This window comes from Haplochromis burtoni, unplaced genomic scaffold, assembly GCF_018398535.1.
Source record: "Haplochromis burtoni strain Fernald_Lab_line unplaced genomic scaffold, NCSU_Asbu1 Contig_136, whole genome shotgun sequence".
Taxonomy (NCBI): domain Eukaryota; kingdom Metazoa; phylum Chordata; class Actinopteri; order Cichliformes; family Cichlidae; genus Haplochromis; species Haplochromis burtoni.
Genome location: NW_024582497.1, coordinates 1,423,200 through 1,444,310, shown reverse-complemented (window position 1 = coordinate 1,444,310; position 21,111 = coordinate 1,423,200). Strand labels below are relative to the sequence as shown.

General features: G+C 41.1%; 1 long non-coding RNA gene across 1 annotated transcript in view; it reads right to left on the bottom strand.

Moving 5' to 3' along the window:
• Positions 1-9,835, bottom strand: part of LOC102311087 — a 185,086-nt gene extending 175,251 nt beyond the window's left edge. The window contains exons 1-3 of the long non-coding RNA XR_316315.2: positions 9,679-9,835; positions 9,365-9,480; positions 9,155-9,190 (exon numbers count right to left, since the gene is read on the bottom strand). This is a non-coding gene — a long non-coding RNA (uncharacterized LOC102311087). The remainder of the gene's footprint in view (positions 1-9,154; positions 9,191-9,364; positions 9,481-9,678) is intronic.
• Positions 9,836-21,111: the final 11,276 nt, after the last annotated feature.

Here is a 21,111-nt window from a genome sequence, read left to right as displayed (position 1 = left end):
ACCAGGAAAAGATATTTGCTTAACGCATCATCCGCATTTTTCAGTCCAGATGCATCCGACTGAAATAGCGGACTTCTGTTGTGATGCCTTCTGTTGTGAAATCTAGACGGCACACATGCAGCGTGCTAGATGCTTTTACTAAAAATACACCTGACGTCAAGGGGTGGTAGGCTTTTGTCTTATCTGTAGCTGGATGCAGTGTTGCTACAATGAGTCTTTGCCTGAGTTGGATTGGCACCTTTGGGCATCCAGGTTAAAAATCAAGAAGCCTCACCACCTTTAATCACGATTAGGTAAGTTTGTCTCTCAGCACAGATTGTGAATGTGGTGTTTGTTTTCACTTTTTCTTTTATCCCAGGCTTGATTTCTGTAGGAATAACTACAGAAATAGCTATTTATAAAGATACTTAAACTGGGTTAAGCACATCTAGCTCTATTTATAATGCTTTAATAATTAATGAAAGATAATTTAATTCCTCGGCAAGCTGCAGTCAGGCTATGATGGGAATCACATCGTTAGAAACGCTGCATCGAGTGGAAACAGAAAACACTGATGGGAAAAAAAGCGAAATTAGATTATCCAAAAAGGACAACGCTTTAGCGTCCGTCTTTTTCGGACGTTTTTAGAACCACTCTGGTGTCGAGGCTGAGGGAACCTTTGCGGCAGCTTACCCTAAAAAACCTGTTAATAAATAAATAAATAAAGATATTTTTGGGGGGAAAAAAACAGCTGACAAACTGGACAGAAGAAAGGATAGGTTTCGACAGATCCCAGCCTTCTTTCACTGGAACATATGAAGAGGAAAACAAAGAGTGAAGAGGATGACGAGGAAAGGCAGTGGCTTCAAAGTGGGCTACAGTGTTGCAAAGCCAACAAATGGCGTGAAAGCACACTCGACTTGCACGGATACACATGAGACCCAGTATCACAAGCCACAACACATAACCAGGCGCGGGTATGAACAGAGGGAGGGTGTTTGTGTGAAGGGGGGGATGAAGCAGTGGGGAGAGCATGAGGAGATGCAATCCCTCCCACCCACCCCTCTGGCAACGTCGGTATCCTCGGTACCATTTGTTTGTCGTCTTAAACTGGCAGAGAGCTCAGGAAGCCAGGGTCTTACATAAACCCTACCCAGTATGGCTCTTTGCTGGGGAACTGATCCCTCCCAAAACCCTCATTGTTATTCTCTCATGATGCCGAGGGATCTGCCGAGCACCCACAGCCAAACCTACAGCAGGACTGAGTGGGAGGTTGGGGTGCTGTGTTTACATGTGTGCTCTGTCAGGGGGGACTGAGCTAACTGTACACACAGGATTACAGACGGAGTACAACTTTCAAAGCTGAAATGTCACTCATTTATTGAGGACGTGGTCATCGTTTTTCCCTCAACTTCAAATCGCTACACAGGGGGCAAAAAAATCTTGTTCATTAATCCTTCCAGGTCTGTTACATTGCTGACTTTGCGCGATCATAATCGCTTAAAAGACTCCATGAGACAGGTCTTCTTTGTCAAATTGAATTTCCTCTCCACTATCACCAAGTGGCAGATATTCATCAAGGGGAAAGGGGGAGAAAAAGATTTCAAAAGGTACAATATAATAGGCTCGAACACACTTCCAGGGATGTCTACATTCTCCTACGTGTGGAGATTACACTCTGCAGCCACGGAGCTGCTGACTCTGTCAGGGGTTTGATTTAAATGTCCAAGGTAGAGCTTGATCAAAACATGTCCTTTTTCAGTCTGATCAAAGACAATATGGCCGCTGGGGTCTATGAAATCCATGCTGTGCACTCTCAACCTCTGTATTTACAGAACAGAGCTCAGCTTCATTCAATAAAATATGCATAAAGCACGAGCTGCCTCATGTGATTGCCTCATCTCCGGCAGCTATTCAAGAATTTTCTCTAGGATTTTTTGGGAAATTCACGTATAGAGTTGAAATATCTATTTAGTCAAATTTGGGAAGTGGACTTTACGGGATCTCTATATTTGCCGTGGCTCTGCATATTCTTACATTACACTCGGGCTGTTCTTTAGCTGGCTGTAAAATACTATTAATAAATTATATGCTGTGGATACAAGCCTCACTGATCCTACCACAGTGGTTGGACTATTTCATATCCAATATGAAGATTTTTTTTTTTATCTTAAGGCACCTGAGACAGTTTCCCCCCCCTATAAAAACCAAATAAAGACTTTTCTAAAACTAAACCCTTAAAAAGTTTAACTTGTTTCCTCTCTTCAGCAAAACAATAATGTGGAGCCCATCACGGTGTGCAGAAGAAATATTGTTCACAGTGACCTCCAAGTGACTACCGGAATGGGTTCAAGGTATGAATATAAAAATCTAATAGTGTGAATCTGAGGCTGCTGGGACAACTGAGATTTCTTCTATTTGCAGCTAAGGCTTCATCAAAGTATCCTTTATAAGGTGCATTTTTGTCAGCCTTTCTTTTTTTCTCATTACTGACCTGAAAGGACAGTAAGAGAAAAAAAAAGTTGGCATCGGTGTTGGAAAAAAAGAGAAAGAGAGATTGGAAAGTGTCTGGAATCATAATCAAGTCTGGGATGTACACAGAGAAAATGAATCTTATCTTTAGGTCAGAGGCGGATGATCTGACAAAGAAGCCCACAAGCTGCCACTCGAGTTCACTTTCCACTTCTGCTACTTTCTTTTTGTTTTTTCCAAATGCTTTGATTCGCTCTACCCTTTCCCATGGTGGAAGTCCCTTGGATAGCAACCGAGTAGGTCTAATTGATTTCTCTTGTTCATGTCGGGTAGAGGCAGCAGCATCGAACTGTGCAGAGTACCCTGGCTCCAGCTTGCCTGCATTATTCCTTTCTGTTTTCTTCTTTGCCTTCATATCCCAGTAGACTATAAGGCCAATATTCAACATACCAGTGCCCTCTAAACTCTCACAAGATGCCAGATGGCTGAGGTATGCCAAAGCAATCGCATGTATGGAGGTAAAATAACACCTTGGCGCTGTACACGTGGCTTACATAAAGGTCAGGCTGTAAGATTACACTGGCGTTTACGCTTCTGAAATCACACCAAGTCGTTATCGCAGCTAGACGCTATCGTGCCGAAATAACTAGCGGTAAAGGCGATGATATCATGAATGCCCATTCAGCCAACTCCAGTGCAGCAGCTTTGCAGAAAATAGTAGCTTTGTAGAATTATTCCAATCATTCATATTTCATTACTATAATATATTGATTTTTTTCCGACAATTAAACAAAAACAAGCCTGCAGTTCCAATTGCTTTTGCATTTCTTTGCATGACATTCAGGAATCCTCGCATTCACCCTACTTCAACAGGGATTGTGACTCAAGGCAGCACATCTATAACATTTTCCTCTTGCCTTTGTCTTTGGTCGGTATCCATCAGTTTTGTCACTTCCTGCCATGTCAGGGGAGCAAGAAGGCAATGCTTTTCTATTTAATATTTTTGTCTGTTTGTTTTTTCAATTTTAACAGCACAATGCAGACCAGATTTTCCTTCTACAACAACAATACAGCCGACAGTCGAGCAGGGAAGGAAAACATCCACCACAACGTTGGCGGCTGAGATGAATTTCTAATCACGCATGATTGAGCTTGGATTAGAAGCACTGCTAGAGAAATTAGGTAACAGCAAATTTACAACAAAAGCGCTCTAACCGAACAGTGTTTTCTGCTGGTTCAAGATCAAGACAGCCAAGTCAAATTAAAGCTCAGCAGAAATACAAGTAACATCATCTCACAGATAGCATAACTGCCATCATATGGTTGTATAAAGAATACTTAGCACTGCTAATGCATCATGAACCAGCACTGAATAATTCATTGAAATGCCATGAAATTTACATATTACAGAATTGCATTTGTGTAGGTCAAAAATATGACACCCTTCAGTACTGTGCGGAATACTGTGGACTAGCCAAAGATTTGCATCACCAATGGTGGAAGAAATTAAAGGCAACTTTATTGACAGATCACATGGCGGTATAGAGCTTGCATCATCTTTTAATAGAGGTGCTGAATTTAAGCTTCATCTTAAATCATGTATTACCAGAAAGTGGTGGCTGTCATATATGAGTAATTAATGCTACAGTTAGCAAAAAATAATTTAAAAAACCCATAATAAGTTTGATTAATGATCAATGAATTGTGCCTTTCCTGAATATAATTCCATCAGATGTTTGTCTGCTACAAACATCTGCTACATATAATCAGCAGCTTATGGTGGCTAATGCTAGCTGGTAGCATACATTAGCTACTTCTTCAGATAACACTGAGTCAGTAATGCATGTGTTGACGTATGCTTTGGCTATCAGTGTAGCCAAAGATTACATTACTCTGTCATGCTTCAGACTGTTATAAAAGATATCATATTTCTTGGACAGCTAACACTGAAAGCACCTATCATAAATTTACAGTCTTTTTAATATAATGTGCAATTTCAGCTAAATAAATAAATGAAAGAAAACAAGAGTAAATTCATCCTTTCCAGATCCTGAAAACTAGTTTTATTGCTTAAATAAACCTTTTTTTCTTTCAACTTAAACTGCTCTAAATTTAATCTAAAAATGATTTGCAGACAGAGAAAACCAAATTCACCTTTGAAAGCAAAATAGCATGCTGTTTCATTTACTCGTTATTAATTAGGTTAATCATTAACATGATATGCTTTTTCTCAGTTTATTACTAACAGTGATTTGCTACAATCTTACTTGTTTTGTTGCAGTACAGTAAGCAGCTTATGGTGGCTAATGCTAGCTGTTAGCATGCATTAGCTACTTCTTCAGATAACACTGAGTCAATGATTTGAACTGTTTGTCTTTTAATAATGCATGTGTTGACATATACTTTGGCAGTCAGTGTGCCCAGAGTTTTAAAAAGAAAGACTACATTACTCTGTCATGCTTCAGACTGTTATAAAATATATCTTATTTCTTCGACAGCTAACACTAGGAGCACTTATGCTAACTTTACAGTCTCCATAATATAACATGATATTTTTTTTCCTCAGTTTATTACTCGAAGCGATTTGCTACAGTCTTACTTGTTTACGTGCAGTATAAGCAGGTTATGATGGCTAATGCTAGCTAACGGCACATTTCATCTAACAACACTGTCCAATCAACAGTTTTCTTCCTTTTTCCTCTTACACAGTCTGGTTCAGGGTGCAAAGTTGGAAAAACATTACGATACATGACCATGCATCAGATAGCTGCTGCTACTGCAAAAACAAACACACACACACACACACACAAAAACATGTTGTATAACCAAGAACAGGTCTTGCACAGGCCAAGGACATCTTTTGAAACTTTACAGTATCTTCACAATAATACGTAATTTTGCCAGGAAAACAGATCTGTACATTCCCTTGTAGACTTCAGACTCAGTGTTTTTTGTTGGCGTGTTATGATGCAAACTTGTAGTCATTAATCAAGGCTTACTGGGCTCTAACCTGGAGAAGGCAAATATTGATTGCTCTCAGATAAGACTTGACATGTGGTTACCCAGCTATCATCTGTGCCACTTATATAACATCAGTCTATCCTGATCACTTGTAATGCCTTTTTTTAATTTATTTTTTTATTGTTTAACATTAACTTCAATATCAACGCTGGGCTTTTAAATTAAAATGTGACCAGCGTGAAGAAAGAAAAGGATTAATAAACCGCTCTTAATTGGATAACATGAGCAATCTGCAACGGCTCACCTTCCTACTGTATCACATACATCAGACTTAATAGCACTGACATCTCCTGCACGAGGCAAAAGTTGTTGTTTAACAACTTAATGAGTGTCTGATTTATGACTGGAGCCCGGTGTCTGATAAATAAACAGCACAGGTGAGAGGGTTTCATCTCACAGAGCGTTTTCTAATCAACAGCTAAGAAGAGACGAAACATTTAAGGTTGTACTTGTGTGCATTGGGTCTGCGAATAAATGTGTGCGAGTGTGCCGGCTTGCTGAAGTGAATTCCACTCATCATTCAATTCTTCCAGAGTGTGCATAAAATAACTGATTAGTTGCATCTATCAAATTCCTAAATCTCCAATATTTCACGTACGTATTGAAATATCATCAAGGAAGCGCAAAAGGTCAATACACACACTGTCGGGGAGGGAGGAGGGGATAAATATCATCCTGTTCTTATTAACAGTCATGTGACAAACCACATCTGAGACTGTGTGACGCGGATATTCGCGCACATCCACGCGGGGAATGGGTTTGTATTGTCATGTGGCCGTGTGCGAATCTCAATGAGATGCATTTTGTGCCAAGTAGCCAAGGGAGTTGTTAAATGTGACGGCATCAGAACATCCAGTTTCGGAGAGGCTGTGTCCATGAAGGGACAGCGACACCCTCATGAGTGAGAAGCTCGCTCTGCAAGAGACGTGGAACTTTGGCAGCCCATGCATCAGCTAGCACAAAATGAAGCCTGCCTCATCCAAGAGCATTAAGATGCGGATAAATAAATAAAACATTGCCACCATGAGAGGAGAGGCAATGTGACAGCGGGATTTTTTTTTTTTTTTGTGCTTGCTTTCATGTTGGCAGGCGCAGGCATTTTATTTTGGGATGAATCAAAATTTCCTGAAAACGCCTGTGCCAGGTGTATCTAATTATCTGACAGTGCATCCTCATTATAAAACGGCCCCTGGGAGCCGGGCGTTCAGCTTGCCGAGCCTTGGACCGCAATCAAGGTGCTCCTAACAGCAAGCGCATGAAGATAATATAGACACTACGTTTCCATAGATGTACTGAGCCCACTTTTTTTTCTTTTTTTTTGCAGAGAACTAGCCAGTGTTTGCACTTTCACGATACTGTGTGTGCCCGTTTTCTTTAAAAATCCATATATACCTACACGAATGCTGTAGTTTTGCTTGTTTGCGGCGCATCCATGTGACAAACACGTGTCAGTACAGTTAGACAGTCTGAGGAATGAAAGGAAAAACAGCTATACATGTATTAGCAGCTGTTATGACAGCCCCTTGCTGTCTCAGCCATGCCCTGATTATGTCACCTGGATGAAGTTTATAAACCATAATTACAGCTTATTCCTGATTCTCTCCAGGGACGTGCAAGCAGGCAAAAGGAAAAGTGGGTGTGTTGTCAACACGGTCACACTAGAGCAAACTATGTTAGGGCATAATTAATGAGAGAAAAGGATCTGCAGAAGTGGCAGAAGTGCAGCTCTGTAGCTGGCAACGCTGGATGCTGATCTGGTGGGGGGGTCACCGTGGAGGACGCAACTGTGAGCAAGCCCACCTGTCTTTCTCCTGCTTATGATTTCCGGCCACAGCTTAAATCCCATCCAGCAGTGATTGATGTGGGCTTGGCGAGTGGGTCTGGGAGCATCACTCAAAGGCAAGATGGAGGAAAAGCTGCGGAATGTTTCCAGTTTATGAAGTGATGATGGCGAGGGAGGAGGGAGGGAGGGGGCAATCTTACCTAGGACTAATCTGTGGAAAGCTTTGCAGCAAATGATTCAAATCCGCTTTATGCTCAAATGTGTGTTTACTCACAGGGACACCTGAGCTGCGTGACCACTGACTTTCAGCATTACTTTTTCCCATATTGCAATTTGCTGGTCATCTAAAGAGGGTGTGAGCACTTCACCTGATGTTCCTTCTAGATTTGGCAACATTATTACCTTCATATAATTACTTCTACTAGAGATGTTTTTTAATGATAATACATGATTACCTTCTAATTTGAACTGGTTTAAGAAAGAAAGACACAAATATTTAAACTGACAGATCATTAGGGATTAGAATAATGATAAGCAACCCTTAATTACATTCCAAACTAGGATGAGTAAAGTCTTTTTTCAATAAAGCAGCTTAATATTAAGACAAACTCATCTGCATGAATAAAAACTGTGTTGCTGAGCCACATTAGCGCCTTTTTTATGCGTTACATTTTAGTGGACCCTGTGTCACAGTTTCCTCTGCTTACCCATTTAGTTCCTTTTGAAATGCAACAGTATCTCTTGCACTGCCTCATGACTGGCAGACCGTAATGCTATTACCTCTCCTTGATGGTCATGCTCACTTAGCCCCCTGTCACTCTACACTAGCCAGCGAAGACACATCTCTCTGACTGGCTGTCCTTGCCCTCATTTGCGAATGCTTCTCTTTGCTACAAAATACCGAGGAACCACAAACTTTTCACTTCATTATCTTGCTTTTTAGAGGCTTTCCACTTTTCTTTTCTTTTTTCCCCTCGGGCTGCAAAGTATGAGTGCAAATCACGGGTAATTGGCTATATATGAATCACTTGTCAGTAGTAGTCTGAAAAAAAGAAAAACTCTTTAACGCAGGAAAGGGATCGCATAAATTATGGAACGCCCAAATCAGGCAGTGGAGGGAGGAAATAAAAAAATAAAAAAACAAAACAAAAAACACAGGTATGTGCTGACACACTACTGCGCATGAGCCACTGTCAGTCACCAGTCAAATCTGGCATCAAAGCCTGTCAGATAACAGCAGCAAAATGGGTAAACTGGGTGAGTCACAGCCCACCCACCGGCTACACCACCTGAGTCAGGAGCTCTTGGGCACGCATCAACGCGCGCGCACACACGCACGCACGCATGCATTCATAGATAGACTAAGCAAATCGTCTCAGTTTGCAGAAGCAAACATTACACCAAACTTTCTCAACACGTCCCACAACTATGGCACAGAATAACCCCCCCTTAACGCACACGCACACATTTCCAGCTTGTTTATGCGTGCCCGCGCATCCTCCGGAGCGGGCAGAGCATCGTTCGGGGCAAAGATGGCTCTCTCCCCCTGTCTCTCTCTCTATTTCTATTTTGTGTGTCCGTGTGAGCGCAGTACGTGTTATAAATGTTGACGATATAAATTCTGTTAAATATCTCGCCGCCATCTGGAGTGTAACAGCGAGCGGCAGCCCGGTGCACGTTGCGTTTGCGCCACATTCTCCACAACATCCCTCCAAAGCAAAGATGTGCAAAAATGAAATTAAAAAAAAAAAACAGCCCGGGCTCCTACTCACATCGCGGCACGACACAGAACTTGGAGCGGACACAGAAAAAAACGACACTTTATTCCACACATGGAAAACATGACGAGCCGCTCTCGGCTGCAATTGACAGAATACGAAAAGAAAAAGTACTACTTACTCTATACCCAGGCGGAAGAATGCAAAGCCCTCGCAACTGTAGATAAAAAAGGAAAATAAAAAAATGAGGGATGCGCTTCGTGTTGTTATTTTTCATTCAAAGAGACCAACTTAGTAATGGATAGCTGGGTGTCTTCTCAAACGTGAAGCCTTTTTTTTTTTTAAATAAATGTATATGTACATATCTCTGTGTACAAAAATCTCCACTTACCATGGGCTGTCCGAATAAATTCCTTAGGAAATTCCAGAGGAGTCCCTTCTTTCTTCACTCAAAGTCAGAAAACAGCAATGCCTTTTTCTTATTCCAAAAACAGGCCCCCGAATGAACTGAAAGAGAGAAGAGACCGAAAAAAGGAAGAAGAAGAAGAAGAAGCCACAACAAATTCCGTTAGAACCAGGAGTCCCCCCCCTCCCCAACACCAACACCACCACCACCCAAAAAGTGTTGACCTAACATCTGTGAAGGAGAGCAAACAATAAAAAAAAGGCAACTCGCAATAAATTGGCGGAATGGACAGATGGTACCTGCTCTCTTTATCACTGCCGACAAAGACAATGAGAGCGGCAATAAGACGGGCACAAAACTGAGAGCTGAGCTTTCCTTAGGAAACGCAGTCCCGGCGTGCTGTCGGATTCTACGCGCGCGCGGGGGCACGCACGCACACACACACAGCTGCCGACGACGGCGGGAGCGAAAGCGAGAGAGGGAGGGAGGGGGGGAGAGAGGAGACCTGGGATGCTGCGCTCCAAAGCTGCACTACGCAGTCTGGCCGCTTGATGGCCAGCAAGAAGAGCTGCTGAGACTGGGATGTTTCCCAGCACTGTGAGAAGCTGGAGCCAAGTGTATGCCCTCATTATCAAATGTTTAAAAAAATCTCAGTGTTAATGTTAAGCTGCCATCTGAGCTACAAGCCCATCATTGTGCATGTTGTGCATTGACAGCTCTAAATTGTTCAAATAAACCCTGAAGCAGGGGCCTCACTTTAGTTCAGGAGCTACATTTAGCAACACAGATCACAAGCGGGTCAGCGAGGGAGATGCTTTACCAAACAGGCGACGCAACTTCTAAAATGTATTGCTGGTTTTTAAAGCATGCTAACGTTACATAACAATTTAACAGCATTACGTACCAACACAGTGGGGAAAAGCACCAAACTTTCAAAAGTAGAGTTTTTGTAAGTGAAAGATTCAAAACAGCAACAGTGTTTCAAACAACTTCCCCAGATCTAGAAATACTTTCCATCTAAGCTAACGCTATCATCACTAGATCAGGAGCAATTTATTTTACACTTTATTTGAATTAGACAAGTTTATTATGGTGCTCGTGTCCTTGGGCACAGTTCAGGGGGACGATATTTTACTTTTATATGATGATAACCCGAGCATGATGGTGGCACAGTCCATCATCTGAGCAAGGCCCCATCTCTGCGTGGGTTCTCTCCAGAAGCTCCTGCGTCCTACCAGAGACATGCATGTAGTTTTTCTGTTGAATGGTGATTAGAAATTACTTGTAAATGTGAGTACAAGAGTTTTCTGTCTGTGTTTTAGCCTTGTAACAGGCTGGTGTTCTGTCCAGGGTGTACCCCCCACATCAGCACCTGTGGCAGCTGCGATAGGCTCCAGCCCCACAGTCTTGAACTGAATAAGCAGAAGAAGAAGAACTGATATATGTTAATATTGCAGCTTTCATTGACTTTAGTGATTAGGATTTCACATTCAAAGAAAATAAGGACTTGCAATTTATCGTTATGTGCTGAACTAACAGTCATCTCAGGGGGAAAACACTATGCTTCCAATGGATGGATGGATTAGGAGTCTGGCAACACAGTGGCATTTACTGAGAACTAGATCGCGCCGTAAGACTTGGTCTAAAAGTAGTTTTGACATGTTTTTGCCATGAAATTGGGTCAGCAATAAAATCCAGTGTTACTTACGCTAAGTAAATTCAAGCCCACTGCAACTACTGTCATCTAGGAATAAGCACAAGTACAATTTTTCCAAAGACAGTGTGGTGTTTGCTGTCAAAATACAACTGTTGGGTTAGTATACCTTTATAACGATGAACATTGTAAAGGTATACCTAATATATTTGGAGCCCGCCATTGGCTGGAAATCCATGCAGTGAAATGCTCCACAGATAGAAAATACAAATATATATTATGGAAAATACACATTTTTAATAGTATTCAGTAAGACAGAATAACGGCACAGTGGCCTCTTGCATCATTTTAGTATATGATACAACTAGGAACACATTAATGACTACCATTTTTTTCACATTAAAGTCAGTGAATCCTTAAAAATTGCAGTGAGAAATGACTTCATGTATCTGTCAGTACTTGAGCAGCTAAAATGTAGTTGACTGTTTCTTAAGTATCAGTCCATCACAGGTTTTATTGTGTTCATCACAATAAAACCTGATGAGAAGTGAGAGGGGAGAAGTTCTTGCTAAAATGAGAAAAACACAATTTGTGATGGTGAATAGCAAAAAATTCTCAGTATCCTGGAAGAGTTCTTTTCGAGCAAAGATGGCGATTATTTGCTCATTACTATAGAAGCTGACATCGTTCCGCTATCAAGTGCAGCGTTTCCATTTATTCCGTAGCTCACCAATTCACAAGCACTGATCTCGAGCTGCTCCCGAGGCCTCGCTGAAGGTGCAAGTTTTTTTTGAAACTAATTACGCTGCAGAAAATTCCTACTGAGAAAATACTTGAAAGTGGAATCATCTGATCTCTGCAAGTGAATTTGTTAAAGCTGACACTTTAGATAGTTGTAATTCGTGCTTGCAAATGATAGCTTAGTTTAGGCTGTGGATGAAAAGGCTTACTTTATCATCTTCTTTAAAAAACATAGCGAACTGGGGAATATATGTAGCCCATGTTTAAGTTATCCAAATTAATCCAAAACTATAAGAGGTAAGACTAAAGGTAACTTTAACCACATGAAATTTCCCCTTGTGGGACTAATAAAGGTATCTAATCTTATCTTATCTTATCTTATCTTATCTTATCTTATCTTATCTTATCTTATCTTATCTTATCTTATTACCTGTGCAACACGCAAACTAAGGATCTTACAGTTGTTGCGTAGACAATGCATAATAAAACTAAAAGTAAACCTTGAGGTGTTTCTAGACCTTGAATGAAGTCAAACATTGGAAAGTTTGAAAGAGAAACTTGTCTGCACACAATATCTAACCCATGCGTCCTGCTGGACTTACGTGTAGAGGCACAGATATGAGGAGGGCTACAAAAATAGGTCACGCTGAAGGTTCCCAAGACCACAGTAGCCTTCACATTTCTTAAATATAAGTTCCTCGAAACCGGTTGCCTGCAAATGTTGGAGAAGTACCTTAATAAATGATGGGACCAGGAACTTGGTCATTCTGCCTGAGCTCTAGAGATCCTGTTTGGAGATGGGAGAAAAACTTCCAGAAATGCAATAATAATTGTAGGCTTTACCAGTCTGGGCCTTTTATGGCAGATTTGCCAGACAAAAGCCTCTCCTCGGTGATAGACTGAGGAGAATGAAAACCCGCTTGGAGAAAAAGCCCCTAAAGGACTTTCGGACAGTGAGAAACAAAATTCTCTGGTCTGATGAAACCAAGATTTCCTTTGGGAGTGCACTGGCCCCACTACACCTACCCAATAAGTTTTGCTTTATTTTGTAGCTGCAGGCAGATGAAGGTGGATAGACTCAGGAAAGAAGCTGAAGAGATTCCACGTAGTGCAGGTGACGAATGACCTGCGCTGACTTTGAGATGCCGGTTTGGTGACAAGAACTCTGCTAAGGTGTGTGGGGTCAGCGGTGACCTTGCCAGTTCTTTTCTTCTTCAACTCATGCTAGTTTACCACCTGCACTTTCTTCAACTCTGCCAAGTTACAGACTTTACATCCTGTAACCAAAAATAAAGTGCTGAAGTTACTGTACACATTCTGCAGGCAACTTAGAGGTCAATCTGTCTGAAGCAGAGTAGCTGTTTGAAGTTTGTCTTTTTTCTTTTTTTTGTGCATTCATTGACTCAAAGGCATTTATGTTCACAGTATGTATATTAAAACTATCAGAAAACACGAGGTACTTCTTAGTTTTTACATCCACTGACTATAAAGATTTCCCTGTTAAAAAACAGAAGCCTTTGTGAGAACTGTTAAAGGTTACCATTAGGTCTACGGCTCAGCTTGAGTCTGTTTTCAGGCTGTTGGCTTCCTGCAGGTTGGGATGGGTCTGTGCCTACAATAATCAACACAGACTCTGAAAACTGTATTACTTTCATCTTTAAAATAACTTTCAAATTAAAACCTTATGTCTTAGCCTTGCATCATCTCACAGTCACTGCTCTGCGGTGGACTGATTCCTTTTGCTAAGGCACTATGGTGAGGTTTACCTACCTTATTTTGCATTATTACATGGACAGATACATGTTTTGTGTGTGTGTGTCTTTGTACAAGTTATTAAATACATTGAGACTGGAGAAGTACAGCAAGCAAAAAGGCATTAAGGAGTTTAACTTACATGCAGCAGTTCTAGTACTCGGTTGGACCCCTTTGGCTTTCAGAACTACCTTAATTCTTCATAGCAGATTCAATAAGTTGCTGGAAACATTCTTCAGAGATTTTTGACCATATTAACATGATAGCATTGCATAATATCTGAAGATTTCGTAGCTATACAGCCATGGTAAAAATCTTATGTTCCAGCCGCATCCCAAAGGTTCTCTATGGGATTGAGATCTGGTGACTGTGAAGTCTGAGTGAACCCATTGTTAGGTTCAAGAAATCAGTTCGAGATGATAAGAGCTTTGTGGCATGGTGCATTATCCTGCTGGAAGCAGTTATCTGAAGATGGGTACACTGTGCTCATGTAGGGATGGGCAGAGTCAGCAATAATATTCAGGCTGTGGGGTTTAATACATGCTACATGATGCTAAAGGAACCAAAGTGCAACAAGAAAACTTTCCCAACACCATTACACCTCAAGTAGCATGAAACACTGACAGAAAGCGGGGTGGATCCATGCTTTCATGTTGCTTATGGAAGCTAATCGGGCAGCGTTTTGCCAGTCTTCTATCATCCAATCTTGGTGATCCCATATGAACTGTAGCCTCGGTTTCCTGTTCTTAGCTAAGAGGAGTGATCTTCTGCTGCTGTAGTCCATCTGCTTCAAGATCTTGTGCATTCACAGATGCTCTTCTACATACCTTGGTTGTAATGAGTTATTGTTGCCATCCTATCAGCTCACAGCAGTCTGGCCTTTGTCCTCTGACCTCTAGTGTCAGCAAGGAACATTCACTGAACTGGAATATTTTCTCCTTATTTGGATCTTTCTCCGTAAACCCTAGAGACGACTGCGTGGGAAAAACCCAGTCGATCAGAAGTTTCTGAAACAGTCAGAGGAGAAAGGCCAGACTGCTTTGCAACGTCCATGTCAGATTCAAAGTCAAAGTCACTTAAATCACAGTTGTTTCCTATTCTGATATTCAGTTTCAGCTTCAGCATGGTGATCACCATGCCTACGTGCCTGAATGCTAACATTACCATGTGATCCGCTGATCAGCGAGCAACTGAACAGGTGTACCTAATAAAGTGGCCAGAGTGTCTATATTTAGAAAAACCCCTAAATGTGAGATAATGTTTGGTTTTACAAAACAGTTTGAACATGAAAGAATTTTTGATAATGAGCCACGTATCACATCCTGCTGTGTGCAGTCACCACTCACTTGCTTAAAGTGGATCATATAACCTTTGTTTCCATTGTCCAAGGTTGCGCTCGCCATGCTGGAGAGCTGTGTTACAAAAGCCACCTTTTCTTCATGTGTCATGACTCGTTTCATTTCCTGAGCCTGCCAAGATTGACTGTTATGTGATTTTTAATCTTTAACCCTTATATTATCCACACCATAGCACATTAATCTGCTTTGCACAGAGGGGCGAACATTTTGTATAAGCATTTTAAATGCACTGTACAGAGTACACATGTATAGAATTGAACATTATAAGCTTTTTATGCCCACTACTTATTTTATTTCAGGGTTAATGCTCTCACAGTACTGGTGCAACAGACAAAAGGCGGAGGATAAGGGGATTCCTTTATATTTACAATGTATATATCATTATATTTTTTTTGACATTATTAGATTGGGCAAATATAGCTGAAGTTTTGCCCAAATGTGCAATATAAATACAAGTTGAGTGGGTGAAGCTATGCTCAGTGCTTTGTATCTGGTATTCACTTTGGTTCACAGAAGTTAGGTGATATTTATGAGTCACTGCATTATTCTGGGAGACAGGAATGATTTGGAATGTTCTCTTGCTCACACCCGCTTCAAGAGGCGCACTTCCACGACTCCACAGCTCTTTAATACCTCTTGTGATCACTGCTGGATTATAGGACAAAGCAGATTTGCATATTTTTCTTGTACCATGAAATAATGTGGCCATTTCCAGCATGCCGCATTCCAGTGTACAGTCTGTGTAGATTTACTCGGAACACTGTCGAATGTCTGATGTGAAATACAATCACGTGAGCTGAATGGGCAAGTGTACAGTAGAGAGGATGTAGATGAGAAAGAGGGGGGTAAAGAGATGGAGAAGTATACTACTCCTGTGATGCTATCATTAGCTCTCTTTAGATTAGGGAGCTAACCTCGCTCTGGCCTTGCCTGAAGAAAGAACGATGAGAGAAACTAAGAGATCAGTTGGCAACGTGCCATGCTAAAGCAACAGCACAAATGCCTCTACGGTGTTGGGTTTTTTTTTAACAAACATGTTCATTTCAACAACAACAACAACAACAAAAAATTCACGCTGACAGCTGCAAGCACCAATGTGAAGTCGCCTGTCACAAGCAATTACAGTATATCAGACTGAAGTTCCTGTTGTCCTCAGAGATCACATCTCATGAGGCTCAGGCTGAAAGAGATGGAGAACAGTGACAAAAACATTCAAAAGCCCGTGCCGTGTTTGAACGTCCGCGCTACGTTGGCTAAGGGGAGCTTATAAGCCGCCAAGGCAGCCATACTTATTTGCAGAGACGGGTTGTTATTTGGCGCCTAGTTGGACAATCTGTATCTTTAAATCACGCGTTCTCGCTTCGACGCTCAGCAGGTGATCAGCGCTCGGCCGAGGAATTTTTAATATTTCTTATATGATGTTAACGTGGCGTCTACTGCCAGTGCAGGAAAATCTAATACAACTGCAGCTTGGCTTTGTTTAGTTAAATGACTAAAATGAAATATTAGAGCTTGGAGTAATCCATTACATACACAGCCATCCATTCTTCTCCAAGCCTCAGAGGCCTTCGGCATAATAGGAGTCCTGCGCGAAAGGATCCTAAATGAATGAATTGGGACTGTGATTGATTCTAATTGGACGGGTCTTTTAGAGCCTTTCATCTTAAAAAGAATAAAAAAAATAAAAAATTACAATAGTTGCCAGACAAACTTTTTCTCCAGGACACTACACAGCAGTCAGAGTACTTATAGCCCACATGATTAACCTCTTGATAGTGGCATTGTAAAGACACTGTCAGTTAAACAGCAAATGAAACAAAGTTTTTGCCGGGGGACTGCATAGATCTGCACCAATTAGATGACTACTATCTGACTCCCTGTCACGTAGCGAGGGTCGTCCCCAGCTGTAGGTTTCTCGCTGTCTCTTTGACTCATTAAATGCGACTTGAAACATTTTTGGACAATGAGTCTCCGCCCCCCCCCATCACAGTCAAGAAAGGACTGACAAATGAAAAGTGTTCTCCAGCCCAGTTACTTTTTTCTCTTTCATTTGCACGTCCAAAAGTCACAGTTGACCAGGCATTGTTAACAATGGCTTAATGAAATGGGATTACTCGTATGCCTTGCCAGAAAATGTTTACATGCTGTTTAATCTGAGCCAAGACCCACTGTGCAAAAAATTCCCAGACACGATGGCATAATCATTCTGCACTGTACTGTTTAAATTGTATATGCGTTTTCATTCATGCAATATATGGATTTTATCAGTTTGCCTAACCAGCCTTAAAGAAGTCTTTAGAGTTGTTCACCTTCTATCTATTGAAAGTTTCACATTCACGGCAGTCAGGATTAACCTATGTTAACATTTGTTGGTCAGTGGCAGAACACGAGACTGCAGGAGAAGATGTCATAGTCAGATGACATCAATCTTTTTGGCCTTGCCATGTGCGCCACTTTGGGACTGAACCAGCAGTGCCACTTCTGTGTTGGCACGAGCACTCCAATGTTGGCTTCTTGGAACAGCCAAGCAGACTTGGTCCAAGTGGTTTGAAGCCCCCTAAGCTTAGACTTCAAAGGCCTACTTATTTGTCCCTGCCCTGACAAACTGCTGCAATTTACCCTTAGGCAGAGAGGAACAGCGAGGACTCGGCTCGTTTCTGACTCTTGATCGCAGGGGTGTCAAGTTTCTCTGCTATCTTAAGGGGAACCCCAACTCCGCAAGAGACACCTCAGTCCATTTAGTTGACTGCTTGGCCGTCCACTTCCATTCTGGCTGAATGGCTGATGTGTGAGTAGCATCATTTCCATAAAAAAGAATACGCTGTAAGATGTTTTTTTTTTTAAAAAAGGAAAAAATAAGATTAAAGTACCTAGAATAACATCGGTATCAAATGAGAATGATATCTAATGTTTTTCTTAGTGCTGCAGATCCAAAAACTTGAAATTTCCACACTGACATTATGACAATGGCAGCTTGCAGTGTGTTTAAGTAGATGCAATTTTTCTAAAATAGAAGAAAAAATAAAGAAAAAAGAGAAAAAAAAGTTTTTGTAGACAGAACAAACACATCTGAACTTTAAAGCATTTCAGTAATCAAAAGAAAGTCACCCTGGTGCCTTTTACTACTTGACTTCTGGCTTCTTGCATGCCACTGAAAGCCAGCTTCCCCAAGATGCCTTTCTTCTGACACTTGCCTTCCTCAGTCATTAAGGTTCAAGGGATGCCGTGGTTAAGTTGATGACTCATAGGAAAACCCTCATCTGGAATAACGAAAGCATGAGTGGGGAAAGGAGCGGCTGACCCAGTGTGTGTGACACCCAGACTGTAAACTCTGATGGCCTCCCAGCACATGACCTGCACAGCATTACGCAGCTACATTAACATTAGTTATTATTATTATTAAAGCTGTTATTATCACAGTGCTCCTGGTGTATTAAGTCGCCACTATTATTTCTATGTAATTATACGTTATAATCAAATTGTTACATATTGTGGGAAGTACAGTAGAAGGTAAGGTAGAACCTAAATTAAGATGGCGATAAATTTAATAAGAAGTGGCGTGGTGCTGTTTTTGGAATGACATTAGGGATATGTATCAACATTGCAAATAGACGGAGATGTACACTCTAACAATGTTAGTCAAATACAGATACACCCAAGTGATTGCATTCATAATGTTTGATTTAATTATATTATAAGTGCCTACTCCTGTTGTTTATCTGGTGTTTTCTTGGAAAATGGATAAAAAGCTTTCCATCTTCCTTTGTAGCATAAAGCTATCTTTATTGTTACTGTACCTGAAGCTAAAGATCCTCACATTGCCCGTTTATTTTGGTGTGGCATGGCTGCAACAGCTGCTGCTCTGTGGAGGCGCTTTTTCGAGGAAACAAAATCTTCTTCATGCTTTTCGGGGTTTGTTGGGGGGATGCTAGAGGAAGATGTTATAAGAACATACTGATATTGGTTGCCAGTCATATTATTCAAATAAAACCCTGGAACAACCAGCTAAAATAAGTCACGCAATGCCCACTTGCAACCTCTCATTTGCTGGCTTTTTTGTTTTTAAAGCATGGCTTCGACAAACTCCTACTTTCACACACTGAGTTAATTAGGTCGCCCTCCTTTTTTGCCGCCTCCACACAACAACAACAAAAAGAAGAAGAAAGACAAAAAATCTTTATCTCCGTGACATTAACACTTACTCGTTTCTTCTCAGTCTCTCGTCGGGACACGACCCCGCAGTAGTTCTTGCCTGCAGGTGTGAGCTTTGTCATCTTTATGACATTACGCACCACGCACCGGCGTGCGAGTGTGTTGGTGAATAGGTGATTTGAAAGGCTGCACTTTGTATATGTGCAGACATTTGTTGATTCTATTATTTCAGTCTTTTAATCGTGTTAACTTTATTCTCATAATCAAAGGCGGTTAGACTGTAACATAGACATCCATACTCAGGCAGTGGAGATAAAAGGCTGTTTAGTGCTCACCAGTCAAAAAGATGATTAAAAAAACGAGGAACGACATGAGCAACATTCCTTGAAATGTTCGTATCGTGCTGATGGATCTCTGCAAAAAGCATGGATTATAATGACCCCAAAAATGTGCATTGATGGCATAAATTAGAAAAAAAAAACAACTTCTGCTAACTACGTGACTTAGACAGAATTAAACAGCAAATAACTCCTAGTGTCAGATCACACTGCATTAAGATTGCTCTCCATCCATTATCTGGACACTTAATATGAAAATATACAACGACTACCTACAAGGAAGAGCTTAAAAGTCTAAATCCATTTTCCTCTGTGTGTTCTGCGAATTCGAAATGAGCACCTGCGAAGCTTAAGGAAGCCTCCTTTGCTTAGAGAAAGCCTAATTATCAAACTGTCACTTGCCAGTCGTTTGTGTGTATGCAGATGAAGTGCATCTGCTGCATCAGCCCAACGTACTGTTAATTTTCTTCCCCATCTTTTTTTTATCCCCTGTATTGATAAAAAAAAAAAAAGAAGAAGAAGAAGAAGATGGAAATGTTGTTTTTTTTTTCCACACTCCAGCTCGTTCTTGATGTATTTGCAAGTGAAGTGAAGAAAATTTGCATACTGAATATTTTCCAACTTTTTAATATCCTCCTATAAAACTGCCGGCTATCACCTCACCCGTTGAGATCAGTTAAAAACGTTATAGAAACATTAATTTTCTTACCTATAGTCAATTTAGCAGCTGCACAGACTGAGATTATATTTTAAATACAGTAGCTTCAGCTAATTTACTCCAAACAAGAATGTTTTATGGGGAGATCCCAATTAATGGCTAATAAATAACGCTTCAAATTAACCATCACCAGAATGAATGTTGTTGGGGCATATTATACTATTTCTATAACAAATTAAGTTTCAAATGTTCCTAAATAAGTGTTTAAGATTTTAGCATAAACTACTTGACAGATCATTCATTACACAGTCCCTGTGTGCCACTGCTTTTTAACTGGGCTGTGTGAGTGCCTGTAGCTGTAAATCCACTTTTGCCCACACCCCTTTCAAACAGAGTTTTGTGAGTTACACAGAGGAGCAACCAAATGGGCCAAAGTATACAGGTGACCTCAGGGTAGCAGACACTACACGAGGCATTTTGTCACCTCTAAAATTAGACTTGCGCGAAAGATGGGTACATCCTATGGATATGCGAAGTGAAGTCATGTGTGGAAAATGCCCCAAACCTGCATTCTTTTCAATGCCGAGCAGGGGACGACTCCTCTGGTCACGAAAAGAAGTCAAATTCTACCAAAGTCTGTGGGAACGTGATTATTAGACAAAAGCACCGGGCCTACCTACACATTACACCTACAGGAGCTGCTCAGCCATGAAACCCATGCCATGAAGCTCCTGGTGCACCGTTTTTGTGCTGATGTTAATGCCAGAGGAGGTTTGGAACTCTGCAGTTACCGAGTCAGAAGCACTGCAGCACTACTTTGCAAAAACAATACTTTCAGCTCATCTTGGAAGATCTAGGAGGGATGAAATCTTACCAAATGACTTGTTGCCACGGTAGCATCCTATTCAGCGAGCCCTCTGCAAAGGCAGACAGCATAGCTAGGAGCTTGACTTGAAACACCTGTGCAATGAGACTAAAAACACAAGGTTAAGAGGTGTAGCCATATATTTTTGTCCATATACAGTGGGGCAAAAAAGTATTTAGTCAGCCACCGATTGTGCAAGTTCCCCCACTTAAAA